The sequence below is a fragment of the Juglans microcarpa x Juglans regia genome, chromosome 7S (assembly GCF_004785595.1).
Source record: "Juglans microcarpa x Juglans regia isolate MS1-56 chromosome 7S, Jm3101_v1.0, whole genome shotgun sequence".
Classification (NCBI taxonomy): Eukaryota; Viridiplantae; Streptophyta; class Magnoliopsida; order Fagales; family Juglandaceae; genus Juglans; species Juglans microcarpa x Juglans regia.
The window spans coordinates 15,621,054-15,639,219 of NC_054607.1; the positions used below are offsets into that span (position 1 = coordinate 15,621,054).

Sequence of the window (18,166 nt, forward strand, 5' to 3'; positions counted from 1 at the left end):
ACAAAAATGCAAAGATTGCAAATTTGCAATACCTGATAAGATAGACCTATCCCGAGTAAATTGGTCATAACTTTTGATTTCCTTAATGTATCGAGGTGATCTTGGTGGAGTTGGAAAGCTAACTCAATTATATACAAATTCAGGATCTTCAAATTCCAATGTTTATAGGATCAAAACAACTAGATAGAAGATTCGCTCGACACTTGCTCGACAATTTACTTGAGTTATGAGATTAACTTTTTCTTTAGGGTTTGGATTCTCTAAGTGGTCTACTCAAGCCTTAAGTATATATAGAATAAGATGCATGACTTCTAAGTTGTGGAGAGAGGCCAGAGCTGCCATTTCATTTTATTCTTAAGAGAAAATCTTAAGGAGATTCATTGCGCATTAAAGATCAATTATCTCTTAATAAACAAACCTCCATTATATTGTACTCGTGTTTGAGTATTATTGAGTCCATTGGTGTGGACGTGTTCATTGGCACAAACGATTTTTGGAGCTGCCTAGGTGCAAAGATCGAGTTAATGCTCGTGGTGAAATATGGAGAGGCTGGTGGTTTGGGGATGCTAAGTTGCAAAGATCGAGTGGAATACTTGTGGTGTTATAAGCAAAATTTAGTTACTTCAAGGGTTTTGTAAAGTTTTTCTAGATTGGTTGTAACGAACTTCATTTCTATAGATTTTAGGTGGTGACTTACACCTAGAGTGATTTTAGGTTTTGAAAATGTTTTTCGAATGAGTTTCCATTTTATTACCAAAATTGATGTGTTGATTATTTACTATAATTTGATTGATTGATTATAAATTTAAATATTTTAGTAAATTTAGAAAATAACTATTTACCCCCTCTAGGTATATTTGGGATCTGAACCATTAGTTTTTCAATTACTATTAGAGTAGGGTTCACTCCGTTAGGATTCAGTTTATGAGTGTGATCCTGCATCAAGTGGTTAAAATTGATAGATCCTAATCTATTTCGTTAGCCTCTTACTTTGATGGCAGCAACTCTGCATACTAAGAAGTTCTAATGAGAGCTTTCCTTAAGTTAATAGATGAACAAATTGAACGAGCATGGGTGATCATAGAAAAATGATGAAAAAGACCTATATTAGTTGTTGAGGGTGTAGAAGTTCCCAAAGATATCAATAGTTGGTCTAAAGATGAGATCAATGAATGTAATTGGAATAGTAAATGGTAAAATGGGATCTTTATGGCTATTTCTTATGAAGAATTTAAGAGAATATCAATGTGTGAAATTGCAAAAATTCATAAGGCATATTAGAGGTCACTCATGAAGGAAGAAGATGAGTGAAAAATTCTAAATTTCAAATGTTGCAGTTGAACACTAGGTTTTAGGAAAAAAAAAATGCTAGACGATGAGACTTTTGATATTTTTATGCTCAACTTAATGATATAGTAAATTCTAGTTTTAAATAAGAGAAAAGATCCTAAAATAGGATAGTTAGAAAAGTTCTCATATTTTTACCAAAGATGTTTCGGCTCAAGGTCACAACAATAGAGGAGAATAAAGACTTTGAGCACTCTCAATAGATGTTCTATAATATATTTTTTCTTTAAAATATAAAGAAATGCTCTAAAAAATGCCATCCATTGGATTTTTATTTTAATGACACTTTTACATTCTGCTACGTGAAACCGCTAGATGTGGAGGACTGTGTTCTTCATTGTAAACATTTGTAATTAATTTCGCTTTCCTCCTCACTCTAAGGGTGCGTGGATGTTGAAGTGAGTTGAGTTGAGTTGAGTTGTGATGATAAAAAATTGTTAGAATATTATTTTTTAATATTATTATTATTTTAAAATTTAAAAAAGTTGAATTATTTATTATATTTTATATTAAAATTTAAAAAAATTGTAATAATGAGTTGAAATGAGTTGAAGTGAGTTTGGTAACCAAACCAACTCGTTCCCATCTCTTCAACTCTCTTTATTCTCATCCAGACGCTCGCTCACTCGTTCCCACGCTCTCTCTTTACTGGGCGCCACAGACAGAACCAGAGCCTTCCATCTTCCTCGACTCCATTACCGATTATCCATTGTCTTCTGCTTCAAGCTCTGCTCTCACGGCTGAGGTAAAGATTAGAAATTTTTTTGACCTATTACTATCCATTTTTTTGCCCTTTTCTAATTTCTGTTGAGTTTCTGTTCGGCTACCAAGAAAGTTCTCAAAATCTGGAGTTTGTTTCTGTGTTGGTGGGTAGGTTTTTATAGAGCTGGTAAAAGGGTCTTAAAAGTTTTGGTGCTTGAAAGCCTACGAGAGAGTTTTGTCGTAGCTTCCTTCGCTTTATTTCACTTTATTTGTTTTATAAAATGGTTTTTACGGCTTGTTTGCGCGCCCGAATGAACTCAGAAAGTATCTTTTGAATAGTATAATGACATGGGTTGGTTTGGTCGTGTATGATTTTCTTAATTTTTTGTGGGCTGATTATGTTGGATACAGCGGCTTGTGTTCTGTTGGGTGCCTTATTGGGCATTGTCGCCCGCACAAGAGATGCTTGTTAAAATGTCAGACTGACCAACAGACCAAGCATGGAATGATTTAGGTCGATGATGGCTTTGGGTTTTTTGATACTATCTATTTCATTTTATAAAAACAATAATACTAACTACAAATCAAACCTCACAATAGCAACTGAATAAATGAAGAGTATGATGATTTATGACTCTGTATTCACAGCAAAGCTTTAGTACTATATCTTTGTTTATACTCTGTTTTAATTCAAGATACGAGTGTCCAATGTTGATCACGAATATATTTCTAAGAAATATTTTTCTCTCTAATTATCTTCTCACGCAAACTGGTATGTTGATGCAATTTCCAACTATGTCTGTAACACTCTCAGCCAGCCAATGGATATTCTCATAATATACTTTGAGAATATTTTCATTATATAATCTCTTCTTTTTATTTGTTGAATTAATTTATATTTTGGTTTAACATATAATTTTGGATTAATTTAAAATAGAACATAATAATTATATGACATTGTACATGGGGAGATATTGTAAATATCAAAATATATGAGGATATCATTGGTAGTTAGAGAAATTATTTGAAATGAATAAAAAAGATTAAAAATTATAATATTTAAATAATATGAAGAAAAAATAAATAAACTGATGCATGGTATATTGTAAAAGTCAGTATGTAAAATAGAAAAAGTGGGTCTAGGTGATATATTTTAAAGGATAGGATGACGAATCTATTGGGAGTGCTCTTAGATAATATAAGGATTGAAGAGTTGGTAGGCTGTCTTCAAACCTACGAATACACATAACCCCAACCAAAGAAAAATAATTCTATTGCCCTCAAAATAATTAGAAAAGAGTTTAATTAATCATCTAACAGGTATATAATGTGTGATGAGGACAGCTTTTTTTTGTTAGAAATTCCAAGAAAATGTTCACGTCTAGAAAGGGTATGAACCAAGAAAGGAATTGGAGAGTTTTTTAGAAGGTTAGGGGAAGTCCTAGTTCAACTAGCAGAGATAAGAGTTTCTAAGATAGACATTAGAATCTTCAAGGATAAGGTATCATCGAGTACTACACAATGTCGTGAGTGTCATGGCTTTGGACATGTTCGCGAGTGTCCCAATTACAAGAAAGCCAGAGGAACAACAGTAACTACATTGAGTGACAATGAGTCCGAGTCAAGTGACTCATCTGAGAACTCTTCTTCTGATGAAAATATCAATTTCATGGCTTTTGTTTATTCTATTGGAGGCAATAGTTATAGTAGTGACAATATGTCTGAACATGAGGTTGTCTCTAAGTATGAGAATGACCTACAAGCAATATATGAAAAGTTTCATGAGGAGTGTTTTGAAAAGAAAAAGGTCAACAAAGCATATCTTAAGAAGCTAAAGTTATTTGAGTATGAAGAAAAAAAGCTTGCATATTTAATCAAATGACTCATTTACTCTTTGTGATAATTTTATGATTCACATGCTTTGATTGAGCACTCAAATCTGATAATGCCGTGTTATTTGAAAAGAATAAATTACTTGAGAATGGCTGAATTGTATGATTCTAAAAAATATTTGAATAAATTCTCCAGTGAAGTGATACACTTGATAAATTGTTGGAAAATCAAAAACATGCTCATAATAAATCTGGTCTTGGTTTTGGGAATGATTGTTATTTTGTACCTTCTTTTTCTGATCTAAAGACATATTCTAAAAATAAGGTGATGGTTATTACACCTTCAATTGATAAAGGCAAGAAGGTTATTGTTTCTGAGACCAAGGTAGCACCTCTTCCCAAGATACAACCTTCTCATAGATTTGTCCCTACTTGCCATCATTGTGGCAAGTTTGGCCATATTCGGCCTAACTGTTTCAGATTGAATACCCTCGGGCATATGAAAGACAATTTCTTTTTAAGGAATGAATTGTTGGAGTTGGTCAAGAATACGAGTGTTTAGTTTAATAGGTTGCATAACTTAAAAAAACTTAGTTCTAAAACTCAAAAGTTGACAGCATTCACCCATTGAGGGGGAGTGATAATGGTCATACCTAGCATTAGGGAGGCAGCATAGGCTTGGGATTACTTTTAATGCTTGATCGTATGTCCTAATACATGCATTTTAGTCTTTCAGTTGTTTCACATTTTTTCTTGTTTTATGTTTGCATTTCATATATTTTTTTTTTTTTTTGCATTCATAACTTCTATCAGTTGTATTTTTATGAAAAATTAAAAAATAATAATAAAATAAAATAAATAAAAAATATATTTTGTACATGAATGAGGTCAATTTTCCTAGTGGAATTACTTTTGATATACTCACTGGACATATATTATGAAAAGAGTATCATGTTTTAAATATTTCGAATTTGTGCATAATATGCATATTGCATGTAATTTGTGCACCTCACAATGCACATCCAACTGAATTGATCGATGCTTTACCACTTAAAAGTCAAAAATGCCAAAGCTCAAATGTATGGTTTGACCTTCTATTCCTAAGATTTCCTTTTTTTTTTTTTCTTTTTTTTTTATTTTTTATTTTTTTTTTTATTTTTTACTGCTGATTGTTATTTCATGTTATAGCCTGACCCCACTCATGCTTTTATGGTCATAAGCTTCTCAATTGAAGCGGGATGCACTTACATGCAAACACTCATTATATTTTATACTACATAGTGTTACTTGTGTGGTTTATTGAGATATGATGCCATTTTGCATATGTTGCATTTCTTTAAGTGTGATTAAATTAGTTTCATTAAACTTGCTGATCAATAACATGTATATGTTTGCTTTAATTTTCTTCTAATTTCATGTTTTCTCAAGCATTAGTGACTTAAGGCATTTTAACATGGTACTTGAACTTTTTGTATCACTTCACTTCACATGAGTGTGTTAATACTCCCGTCTCAATGCATATTATAATTTATCTTAACCCTTTGTCATATTGCAGCAATAAAGGGGAGAATAGTGCAATACTTAACTCGGGGAGTTGTACGATCTAGGAGATCAGTTGGATGATAGATATAGGAGGAGAATAGTTGATAATATTGACATTCTGTTATGTTGGTATTATGTTCTTATTTTTGTTTTACCTCTTATTATCTATTTATTCTCTATATATTGATTGTTTCTTGATGATTTCAGAACAATAGGTTAAAGTTTCTTGAAGTCATTTTGGCGTTTCTATACATAGAACTTGTTTAGTCCTATTTTGGAGGTTTGATAAGATTAGACTAGGTTATCTGTATTGGTTAGAAGTTTTGTCAAAGAATTGCCAAATGAGAGATTGTTAGTATAAAAATAGTATGTCGGCATGTCCTTATGAAAAAACTTAGTCCAGTTGAATTGTAAATATGTTAAGTAGAGTCTAGGTTAAAATTGGAACAAAAAGGCCAAAGATTGCAAATTAGCAATACTTGATGAGATCGGCCTATCCTAAGTAAATGGTCATAACTTTTGATTTCCTTATTGGATTGAGGTGGTCTTTATGGAGTTGGAAAGCGAACTCAAGTGTCTACAAATTCATGTTTGACAAGGATCTTCAAATTCCAACGTTTACATGGTCAAAACATTTTGACAAAAAGTTTGCTTGATACTTGCTCAGTAGTTGCGCTAGCGAAAGTTTCGAGATTTAATTTTTCATTAAGGTTTGGACTCGCTAAGTGGTCTACTCATGCCCTAAGTATATATAAAATAATATGCACAACTTCTAAGTTGTGAAGAGAGGCCAAAGCTGTCATACTCATTGTATTCTTGAGAGAAAGCCCTAAGGAGATTCATTGTGCATTAAATATTGATTCTCTCTTAATAAACAAACTTTCATCATATTGTGCTCATGTTTGAGTGCTACTGAATCCATTTGTATGCAAGTATTTGTTGGTTAGAAGGATTTTCGGAGTTGCCTGGTGAAGAGATCGAGTTGGTGCTCGTTGTGAAACTATAGAAAGGCTGGTGGTCTGGAGCTACCAGGGTGCAGAGATCAAATGGGATATTCGTGGTGTTACAAGCTAGATTTAGTTACTTCAATGGTCTAGTCTTATAAGTGTTTTTAAATTTTTTGTAGCAAACTTAATTTCTATAGTGGATTTTAGGTGATGATTTATAATTGGAGTAGTTTTGGATTTTGAAGACATTCTTCTAATGAGTTAATACTTCATTACCAAAATTAATGTGTATTTATTGTGATCTTATTGATTGATTGAATGATTATAAATTTAAATAGCTCAATAAATTTAGAAAACGCTTATTCACATCCTCTGTATTTGGGATCTGAACCACATGTTTTTCGTGGTGGATCTGAACATTTCCAATAATGAAGAAAGAGAAAATTAGGAGAAAAAGTGATGGATCAATGGACAATAGAGGTATATTAGAGTAAAAGAGGGGAGAGAGGAAGGGAGGGAGGGGAAGGGAGGTTTATGAGAGAGGCGGGGTTTGTTAATTGTTATTTGTCCGTTATTTATTTATTGATGTCTTTCCACTCCTAGGACGAGCTGATCTACGCTGGGAGAGAACAAGAAGATTGGCATGACTCTTGACAGAGAAGAGGGAGAGGAAAGGCATGGCTAGGGCATGACACAGGGAAATACAAGGGAAAGGATAATACTATTCTTACGGTTCCATTCTACCGCTTTGATTTTTTAATTTATTTTTAGTTTTTTTTACTTAATGATTAAGGAATTGTTTTTTAATAATATTGTATTTTTTTATATTTTTTTTAAATATTTCAAAGTGTTAAAAAATACATGAATGGAAAAAAAAAAAAAAAAAAATCCTATAACTAACGGTAGCTTCCAAGGGTAGCTAGGTGCAGTGACTATAGCATGGTCCTAAGGGAAATGGGAGAGATTGTAGTTGGGCAGGGTATTTTTAAATAAAATATTCATTCGGTCTATTTACAGTGCAAGGCCAAATATAACCGGATGTAGATTACTGTAGCTCAAAATCATAGGATTATTTCTATAGCTAATCCAATTTAGGCATTTTTGGAACAAATGAAGCAAATATATGATTTCACTTGTATTGGGTTAATCCAATACCAGTGCTTTAGTCTTGTTTGTTTTTGCAGATGAGATGATATGTTGAAAGTTGAATAAAATATTATTAGAATATATTTTTTAAATGTTATTTTTGTTTTAGAATTTAAAAAAAATTAAATGGTTTATTATATTTTGTGTGAAAATTTGAAAAAGTTATAATAATTAAATGAGATGAGATGTAAATAATTGTAAAAACAAATAAGTCCATCCATCACCTCTAACACCAATGCAGTGATTAGGCTTTCCAAGCACATTAAAAGGCATAGCCTGATAGGGCAGGAAAATAAATTGATGGATAGCCCAACAAGCATAATATGTGGGCGAAGATTAAGCCCTATATGATGGATTGCTACCTCGAAATCAGCCCAAGATCTTGATATGGAAGACATGGGAATAGACGTGATTTCAAACTGATGTGTAGAAATACAACTAATAAAGGGCTTGCTTCACACAAATAAATTAGTTAAATAAATGCCGGAAAGAAGTCAAAATTCTTATAGTTGAAAGAAAGGAAAAATTAGGTACCGTTTGGACAGTGAGTTAAGATGAAAATTTAAAATTAAATAAAATATTATTGGAATATTATTTTTTAATATTATTATTATTTTGAGATTTGAAAGAGTTGAATTGTTTATTATATTTTGTGTAGGAATTTAAAAAAGTTGTAATGACTAATGATTAGATGAAATGAAACACTTTAACTATCCAAACGAGACATTATTCATCCGACAAATGTTGCAATATCATAATTTTCCCCCATTCTAAATATTTATTATGCCTAGTAAAATTAAGTGACCAGCATGGGTAAGCCCATATGACAAGCATTGGAAACTTGAAAACAATCTCTATTGACAGATGAGTCAGAAAAGTATATGGCCCTTTTCTAATAGGGTATTTTCCCTTAAGGTTTTTAATTTCAGAAAATCAATAAATATGGTGGCCTCTTTCTTTTCTTTTTCTTATCTTTTCTCATTCGCTCCCATGCTTAATACTTATCTCATTAAGCAATGAATATGTTGATAATTTTTTGCATCTTAAGTTACGATTATATTGTTTATTATTCATTCATATAAATAAAATGATATGTTGTCACTTTCTTTAGACAAAGTGAGTAGTGTTCTTCAGTATTAATGATGGTTTATCCTCAAGAAAAACTATATTCTTAATTCAGTACGTAGAGCACATATAATAAAGTTTATGGCATAATTTAGTTTGGAAGATAAATATATAAATTTAAATTTTACAAATCAGATTTTACAATTTAAGTAACGTGAATAGTGTGCTCTATACATCGACTTAAGAATAAAATAATATTATTAGTGTGCAAAAAGTCAACATAAGTGGAGTGGGTCCTCCTTTTATAGGCGTGCGATTTGGATAGTGAGATAAGATGAGATATTTTTAGATAAAAGTTGAAAGTTAAATAAAATATTATTAAAATATTATTTTTTAATATTATTATTATTTTGAGATTTGAAAATGTTGAATTGTTTATTATATTTTTTGTAAAAATTTAAAAAAATTATAATAATAAAACAAAAAGAGATGAAATATTTTCACTATTAAAACTGGACAATTTTACTGGGCATAATAAATATTTAGAATGGGGGGAAATTATGATATTGCAACATTTGTCAAATGACTAATTTTTCCTTTCTTTCAACTTTAAGCATTTTGTCTTCTTCCCAGCATTTATTTAACTAATTTATTTGTGTGAAGCAAGCACTTTACTAGTTGTGTTCTACTCATCAACTTGAAAATATAATTTTGTAAATTTTTCTTTACAAAATTCAATCCATTTAATTTAGAACATTTAACTTTTTTATTTTTTTGTTAATTTTGATCATTTTAGTTTTCTCGGTAGTAAATTGTTATAAGATAAGTAATACAATCACAAAGAGATTCTATTAAAATAAACTCATAAACTTATGTAATTTTATATAAATTTATGATATGTTAGTTCTACTTTACAATAAAAATAATTTTGCAATCTAAAGTATAATATTAAGACACGTCAGTTTATAAATTTATTTTTGTAAAATTTAATAAGCATATGCTGCAATTCGCTTAAAATGACATGTGCTAAAAAAAAATAATAATTAAGATAACTAAAAGTTGGTGTCTTTTTCTAAAAAAAATAATAATCAAGATAACTAAAAGTTGGCGTCTTTTTATGACCCTAGGATACTCTCCCTCACCATTGAACTGGTTGGGTGTTTTCAAAGAATAGAATGAAAAAGAAATAACATTATTAATAAGTATATAATTAAAATGAATATAAATGAACATTTTGAAACATCATTAGCATCTTAAATTCCATTTTCTCCTTTAAAACAAGTTGTAAGTGATTATGTAGCGTATGATCTAGGCAATGCTTGGTTTGCACGACCCAAGCAAACTATGCAATGCTTGAGTCATCCCAAACGCAATCTGTCATTTTTTGGGGGTTAGGTTATCCAACCCAGCATTTTTTTAAATCTATATTTTTTTTTAATTTTCCATAATTAATACTCTTTTTTAATTATTTTAGTTTTTACACGTGGATTGTCTATCTAAACCCCATATAATAATAAATATTATTTATTTTCAATTTATTATTCTTTTGTCTATTTTATTTTTATATTTTTTTATTAAAAGAAGAGGATTTGAGAAGGAATGGTTGATGATCATATGAAAAATGTGATGGTTCACTAATTTTGTTTTCGTTAAATCGACATAAATGAGAATAAGAATGGGAAAGATGGACTTGCGTGAAGAAAGAGGAAAGAAAAAATGTGTGGAAAGATAATAAATAAATAAGAGTAATTCTACATACAACTGTGAAGTGCATAAATGTTGCGTAATTATTTTGAAAAAGAGTGAGATCTACTATTAAAAAATTAACTTTTTCATATAGATCTCATGTTTTATTCACTTTTTTTAAAGTGATTATGCGACGGTTACATAATTCACGGTTGCAAATATTTTTTTCTCAATAAATAAATAAAAACCCAAAGAAGAAGAGTCATTTGGCTGAGATAAATTCACCTTATAAAGTTAGGATAGTTTTGCTACAGTATATGCTAAATAAACTATTTTAAATTACTGTAAATCAAAACTTTGATGATCATCATAATCCATTACATGCCAATTTTAGGCGATATTAGTCATTTAAGAGGTTTTACTGGCAATTTGAACTAACGAGTTTTCCTCTCTGGCTCTAAGGCTTCATTGGGGGCGTTTTACTGTCGTAGTATAGTTTCATTGCTAAGGGATACAATGGATGAAAACTTGGAGCCTATGTATCAACGTTTATCGTTGAGTGCACAGGAGGAGGAAGTGACAATGGATGATGGCCGTTTGGAGGATATATCCCTATGTGGAGGAAAAGGTTTGTTCATGTCTCTGTTGACTGAAAAAGATTTTAATAGGGAGGCTTTTAAGGTGACTATGAGCTGTGCATGGCGTCCAGTGCAAGGGATTCGTTTTCGTGATCTCAGTTCTAAGCTGACTTTGGTCGAGTTTCATGATCGGCGAGATAAGGAGTGAGTAGTTCGTGATGGACCGTGGGCTTTTGATAAGCATCTTGTATTGGTAGAAGAAGTGGATGGTAGCAAGCAAGTACATCAAATTCGTCTCACCAAAGCCACTTTCTGGGTGAGAATCCATGATCTCCCTTTACGGGCATGGAATAAATTTGTATGGGGCCTTATTGGTAGGAAACTTGGGCAGGTTGAGGAGGTGGATATAAAGAATGGGGAATTGGCTCTAGGTGGATTTTTGAGAGTGCAGGTGGTTGTTGATATCTCAAAGCCTCTCCTAAGAGGTACAAAGTTTTCGATGAGTGAAGGAAGTTCAGTGTAGGTGAGGTTCTCTTATGAGAAATTGCCTAATTTCTATTACTAGTGTGGCTGCTTGGGGCATGGTGAAAAGGAGTGTAGCTTGAGGAAATTATATGTTCCCGAGGAAGGTGCTGAGGTTCTCCCGTATGGTGCATGGTTGTGTGCAACCAGTTATGGGGATCGGTTTAGAGAGTGGCATTCATGAGAAACAAAGGCATCAAAGACGATGGACCAACGTGAATCTCCAATGGCTATGACAGCGCCGGTGGGGGATGATCCGGTGCATACTATCGTGGGCACCACCTCAGCTGGTGTTGCGAGGTCAACAGAACAAGATCTTGGAAGGCACGAGGTTTCAGCAACAATCTAGGAGGATGTTACGGAGCCAAATTCTGAAATGCTATTTGATGTCGAGGTTATTGAGGGTGGTGAGATTCCAAGAGCTGATTCTCCTACTTTTCAAAAATTGAAAGCAGATGATGTTGAAACGGTAACGGGTGTTTCAAAAACGTGGTCTTTTGCTACTTTATCGCAGGCTGGGCCAATTGCTACTGATGGGTTGAGGCCACATGGCTTTGGCAAAATGAGAGGGAGCTGATGGGCCATAAGGGGGATGGTAGGCCCGCTGGGGTGCATAGTCATAAGTGGAAAGGACTATCGTTGTCCTCTCCTTCCCCAAAGTCTAATTTTGAGAACTATCAATGGTCTTCTCTTACCAAAAAGAGAAAGGGACTTCTTGTCATTGATGAAGGGTAGGGGCATTTGGCAAAGAGGAGGGCTTCGGAGGTTGAGGCTGTTTCAAATGGGATTTCAATTGTTGATGTTGAATCGGTGGTAGGTGTTGATCAACACTACTGACAGCCATGAAGATTTTAAGCTGGAATGCCCGTGGGCTTGGCAACCCACGGGGCATTCGTACCCTCTGCGACCTTGTACACAGGGAAGGTCTCGAAATCCTGTTTATGCAGGTGACACATCTTAAAGCTCGAGCATTTGAAGTATGTAAGTTTAATAACGAGTTTGTCAATTGTTTGATCGTTGATTGTATTGGAAGGAAAGGGGGGCTTGCACTGATGTGGGGTAGGGAAATAAATTTTACTGTTCTTAGTTATTCACAATGTCATGTTGATGCACTTATTGAGGATGATTCTAATCGAGGGTCGTGGTATTTGACTAGTATTTATGGTTACCCTGAGGTTTCATCAAGGGTAAGAACTTGGAATTTGTTGCGATCTTTGGGTAGGCAAAAATGTGGAATCCTAGATGGTATTAGGAGATTTTAATGAAATCTTGCACCATCATGAAAAATGGGGTGGTAATGTTAGGCCTAAGAGACAAGTGGCAGCTTTTAGGGATATGATTAGTGATTGTTCACTAAGGGATATGGGGTATAGAGGTAATAAGTTTAAATGGAGTAATAGGAGAGCAGGGTCTCGATGTGTATGTGAAAGGCTTGATAGGGTTTTGGTAAACTCTCAGTGGTGGAGTAGATGTTGTAATGCTTTTGTTACTCATGGTTTAGTTGCTTATTCAGATCATGTTCCCATTTGGGTTACTATTGAAGGGGAGGGGAGTCAGATTAGGCCTAAAAAGCTTTTTAGATTTGAAGAGATATGGGTGGGGGAGAAAGCTTATGAAACATTATTAGGGCTACCTGTTCTAGGGGTATGCCGAATACCAATATGGTAGAGGTTATGGGGTTCATAAAGGATTGTGGGACTAAATTGCAAAGGTGGAATAAAAAATGTTTTGGTAATGTTCGAAACCAACTGTTTAAGGCCAAACAAAATATGGAGTTGTTGAGTGCAGAGGATCCGACAAGGCAACAAAAGTCAGACCATGACCAAGCTAGAGAAGAAGTTCAAAAATGGTTGGAAATGGAAGAGGTGATGTGGAGGTAGAGGTCAAAGGCACTATGATTAAAAGAAGGGAACAAGAACTCAAAGTACTGTCACATTAAGGGACCTCAAAGGAGGAAGAAGAATTGTTTGTTTAAAATTAAGGATGATATTGGGGAATGGCAGTATGGGGAGCAAAGAGATTGAGCTATTGTCAATTATTTTCAGAACATGTTTACTACTTCAAATCCTAGTGGTTCTACTGAGTTCCTGGTCTCTTTAGCTGGTAGAGTCTCAAGCTCTATGAATGAAGAGTTGTGCAAGAGATATACAACAAAGGAAGTTTTGGCTTCCTTAGCAGAAATGAACCCTTCTAAAGCCCCTGATTCGGATGGTATGTCTCCAATGTTCTTCCAAAAATATTGGCATATGGTGGGCAATTCCATTCTTGAAGCTGTCCTTGAAGCTCTTAACATAGGTCATTTCCTAGCCACTCTCAATCATACTCATATTTCACTTATTCCTAAGAAAAAGGATCCTTGCACAGTCTATGATTATAGGCCCATTAGCTTAAGTAATTTGGCTTATAAACTGATTGCTAAGGTGATTTCTAATAGATTAAAAGCTGTCTTGCCATGTGTGGTTAGAGATAGTCAAAGTGCCTTTGTTCCAGGGCGTTTAATTACTGATAATGTCCTAATAGCTTATGAGTTATTCATTATTTAAAGCATAAAAAAAAAGGGAAACAAGGGTGTATGTCTCTAAAGTTGGACATGAGTAAGGCCTACGATCGTGTTGAGTGGAGTTTTCTAGCTAAAGTGATGGATGTTATGGGGTTTCAGCATGGGTTTGTTCAATTGGTGATGTTTTGTGTGAAAATTGTTTCTTTCTCAGCTTTAGTTAATGGGGAACCAAAATGACATATTCATCCAAGTAGAGGGTTAAGACAAGGGGACCATTTGTCCCCTTATCTTTTTCTACTGTGCACTGAGAGTCTTATGGCATTGCTGAATGAAGCTGGGGGTTAAAAGAGAGATTTCAATAATTAAAATTTGTAGGAGAGCTCCTAATATTAATCATTTGCTATTTACGGATAATAGTGTCATCTTTTGTAAGGCTGAAGTTGAAGAAAATAAGAGAGTGCAAGCTGTTTTAGACATTTATGAAAGTGTTTCAGGTCAGTAAATTAATAAAGAAAAGACTTCTGTGGTTTTCAGTGGAAATGTGGGAAGGGAGGTAAGAGATGAGATCTATTTTTTGTGGGAAAGCATGGATGTTCAACATTATGAAAGGTATGTTGGCTTGCCTTCAATAGTTGGTAGAAATAAATCTAGTGCTTTTCAGTCTATTAAAGATAGGGTTTGGCAAAAATTTCAAAGTTGGAAGGAACAATTGTTATCTCAAGAGGGTAAGGAAATCTTATTAAAAGTTGTAGCTTTATACATACCAACATATACTATGAGTTGTTTCCTTTTGCCTGTTCAGTTTTGCTCAGAATTAGAGGGTTTAATGTCTAAATTTTGGTGGGGCCAAAAATCTAATGAAAGAATGATTCACTGGGTTAGTTGGAGTAATATGTGTGTTGGGAAGAATAAAGGATGTATGGGCTTCAAAGATCTTAGAACTTTTAACCTTGCTCTTCTTGCAAAGCAAGGTTGGAGGTTATTGCAGAAGCAGAGTTCTATTTTGCATAAGCTCCTTAAGTCTAGATACTTCTCAAAGTCTAGTTTTATGGATGCTAGATTGGAGAATTGTCCTTCTTTCACTTGGAGGGGGATTTGGGAAGCTAAAACATGGTGGAGAGATAGTTGTAGGTGGAGGATTGGTGATGGGAAAACAACATTATTATGGATTGAGCAATGGGTTCCAGATTGTAGAGCTTTAAAGAGAGAAGCTGGGCTAGTTGTGCAAAATAGAAAGTATGTAGTGGCTTCAATCATTAATGAGGAAATAGGTTGGTGGGATGTTGGTAAAGTTAGATCTCTCTTCAATCCAAAGATAATAGCTGATATTTTAAAAGTTCTAATATTACCAAGGGTTGCGGGGGGTAAATGGGCTTGGAATCATGAAAGGAATGGGCAGTTCTCAGTTAAAAGTTGTTACAGATTCATCTTTTCACAGTAGCAAGATGGTGGGGCATGTTTTTCTTCGATGGAAATACAACAAAGACTATGTAAGTCCCTATGGAAGTTCAGGATACCTAATAAAATAAAGGTTTTTGCTTGGCGTGCGTGTAAGGAGGGTCTGCCTTCTAAGGTTAATCTGAGGAGATGGCACCCAGCTTAAAGAAATATGGCACCAGTATTTCCCTTCCTTGATTGGATCAACTAGTCATATTTTTCTGGAAATGGCAATGCAGGTGGGAGAGGGTAATGATCTGAATAAGCTGGGTTTATTCTTTTGTTTGACTTGGGGTTTTTGGCATAGGAGGAATAAAATGGAGTTTGAACAACTTTGTCTTAGCCCTTTTTCTATGTCAAATCATGCATTGTGTTATGCAAAGATATCAGGAAGTGCTTGTGATGCCAAAGGTGCAGCTCAAACATCAATACTGTTGGGTGCCTCCACCAGAGCATGTTCTTAAATTGAACATTGATGGGGCTACGTTTGGATAAATCCATTAGGAGGGTGTGGGGATTATTTTGAGGGATGAAGCATGAAAGGTTGTGATGGATGCAAGTATGAGCGAAGTTGAAGTGCCTGAGGCTATCGAGTTGCTAGCTGTGTTTAGAGGGCTCCAGTTATATTCTACTATGGGCATTGCCAATATCATGGTGGAGAGTGATTGTTTGTTGCTAGTGGAGGCTTTGCAGAATAATCAAATGTTGGATTCTATGTTTGGGGCCCTGTATTCTGAAGTTCAGCGCTTGAAGAGTTGTTTTGCTACTTGTGCTTTTTCTCATGTGCACAGGGAAGGAAATAGGGCAGCACGCCAATTGGCTAGATATGCTTAGAGAGTTGATAAAATTGAAATATGGTGGGATTGTATTCCAAAATTTCTTTCTCAAACCTTATGGTTTGATAAAAGTTTGTAATCATTTATTATCTCAATGAAGTTGTTTGTTTCATCAAAAAAAAAAAGAGATTTTACTGGCATTTGGATAATTCAATGTCTGTACTCTAATACAAATGTCTAATACATTGGTTGTAACGTCTAGTTTTTAGAAAATTATTAATAGTTGGCTAATGAAGTGTCTAAATTTATTAAAGTTGAATGTACAAGGGCAAAAGTCTTAGCTGTGTTTGGATGTTGTGGTGATCTTAGATGATTTGAGTTTATATATGAATAGTAGTATTTTGTGAAGGGTAATGATACTGAGATCGATGATGAACTGATAAAATTTGACCGATAATTGCAAATGTATTTTTTTCCATTTCATTTCAATCATTTTTTATATATCTTTAATAGTCATTTCCTTAATCTTTAAGCAAAAATAAACAAAAAATTCAATCAATCAATTTTATCGGTAACTTTTATCGGTTCAAGTAGCATTTTCCTTTGTGAATTCCATTGAGATGTTTTTTTTTACTATAAATAGGTTGAAATATGTGTTTGAGTGTATGAAATAAGTTGAAATAAATTTAACTTCTTATAGAAAGTTGAAAAAATAATGAATGCTATCAATAATTGATTTGAAATGAATTGAGGTGATCTTGACATCTAAAACCTTGTATATCAATATGGATCAATCTAACCAAAAGGCAACTCCATTGACTTTTTTAATACTCAACCATTTTAATCTTCCGCTCCAATTATCCTAAAAAAGAATTAAGACCGTGCTCACTCATTTAAAAACTTGAGATAAGAGGGGCTTATGTACATTCTTAAGTTTATGAAGTTTTAACACCACTAATGTGGTATAAATGTGTATGAGGATTAAATTTGAATACTTCTATTTTTGAGATGTCATTCCTCCAAACAGATCATGGTTGGGAGGGTGATCAAACCTCACGTTCATGTTAAATTGAGTGTATATATATATATATATATATATATATATATATATATATATATTATGAATTAGTGTTTAAAACACTACAAGAGATTGTGTTTTTTGAGACAAAAAATTTTGTCTCAAAAAACACAATTTTCTTCCCAAATTATATTTGGAATTAAAAAAATTTCATCTCAAATTTGTCTCGAAAAGACCGTCTCAAAAATTTTTTGTAGACGAAAATCAAATTTTGTCTAAAAAAATCATTTTTAGAGACGGAATTGCGTGCATCCAGTCGAAATCGTTCAAATGGATAATTTTTTTTAGACGAACCAATTTCGTCTCAATATATTGTTCGAATGGAATATTTCTCCGTCCGAATCAAGATGTCCAATCGAACAACATGAAATATTCATTTGAACTAATGTCCATATTTGATCATGTTCGAACGAACGAAGTGTTCAAACGGATTTTCTGCATTCGAACTAATAAATTTTTCAAACGACTTGTGTTCGAACAAAAATTATGTCTGTTCAATTAGAAATTTTATTTTCGAAAATTATATCCGTTCGAATGGGATTTTGCACATAAATGTTGTTCGAACAAATAATTTATTGTTCGAACGTCCGTATTTCTCTTTTGTCGTTTGAATGGGTTAGTTTTGTTCGAATGAGTTTGTTTTGGTTCGAATGTAATTACAAATGGTAATTTATCGTTCGAATTGGTTATTTACCGTTTGAACTGTATTAATCATACATATTAGAATTTAATTAAAAATATCATACTAATATTATACAATTTGTAATTTAAACATCAATTGTTCAAATGTTTTGGACCATCATAATATAAATGTAATGAAAGAAAAGATAAATTTGAAAACTATGATGGTGATATAGAGTTTTGGACTATCATTGACAGGAATTGTTCAAACATTTTTTGGTTATTCAACTGCATCCTCTCTTCTAATCTCGCCTCCAAATCCATTGCTTGATCTAATCAGGCCAGCAACTATTTTTCCTTAGACCTCAATTGTTCTATCTCAAGTAC

General features: G+C 33.3%; 1 long non-coding RNA gene across 1 annotated transcript; it reads left to right on the plus strand.

The window, feature by feature from the left end:
• Positions 1-2,346: 2,346 nt before the first annotated feature.
• LOC121241061 lies at positions 2,347-16,473 on the plus strand. Its single transcript, XR_005935649.1, has 4 exons — positions 2,347-2,466; positions 10,802-10,806; positions 13,858-13,860; positions 16,460-16,473. It is a non-coding gene; the product is annotated as an uncharacterized LOC121241061 (long non-coding RNA).
• The last annotated feature ends 1,693 nt before the right edge of the window (positions 16,474-18,166 follow it).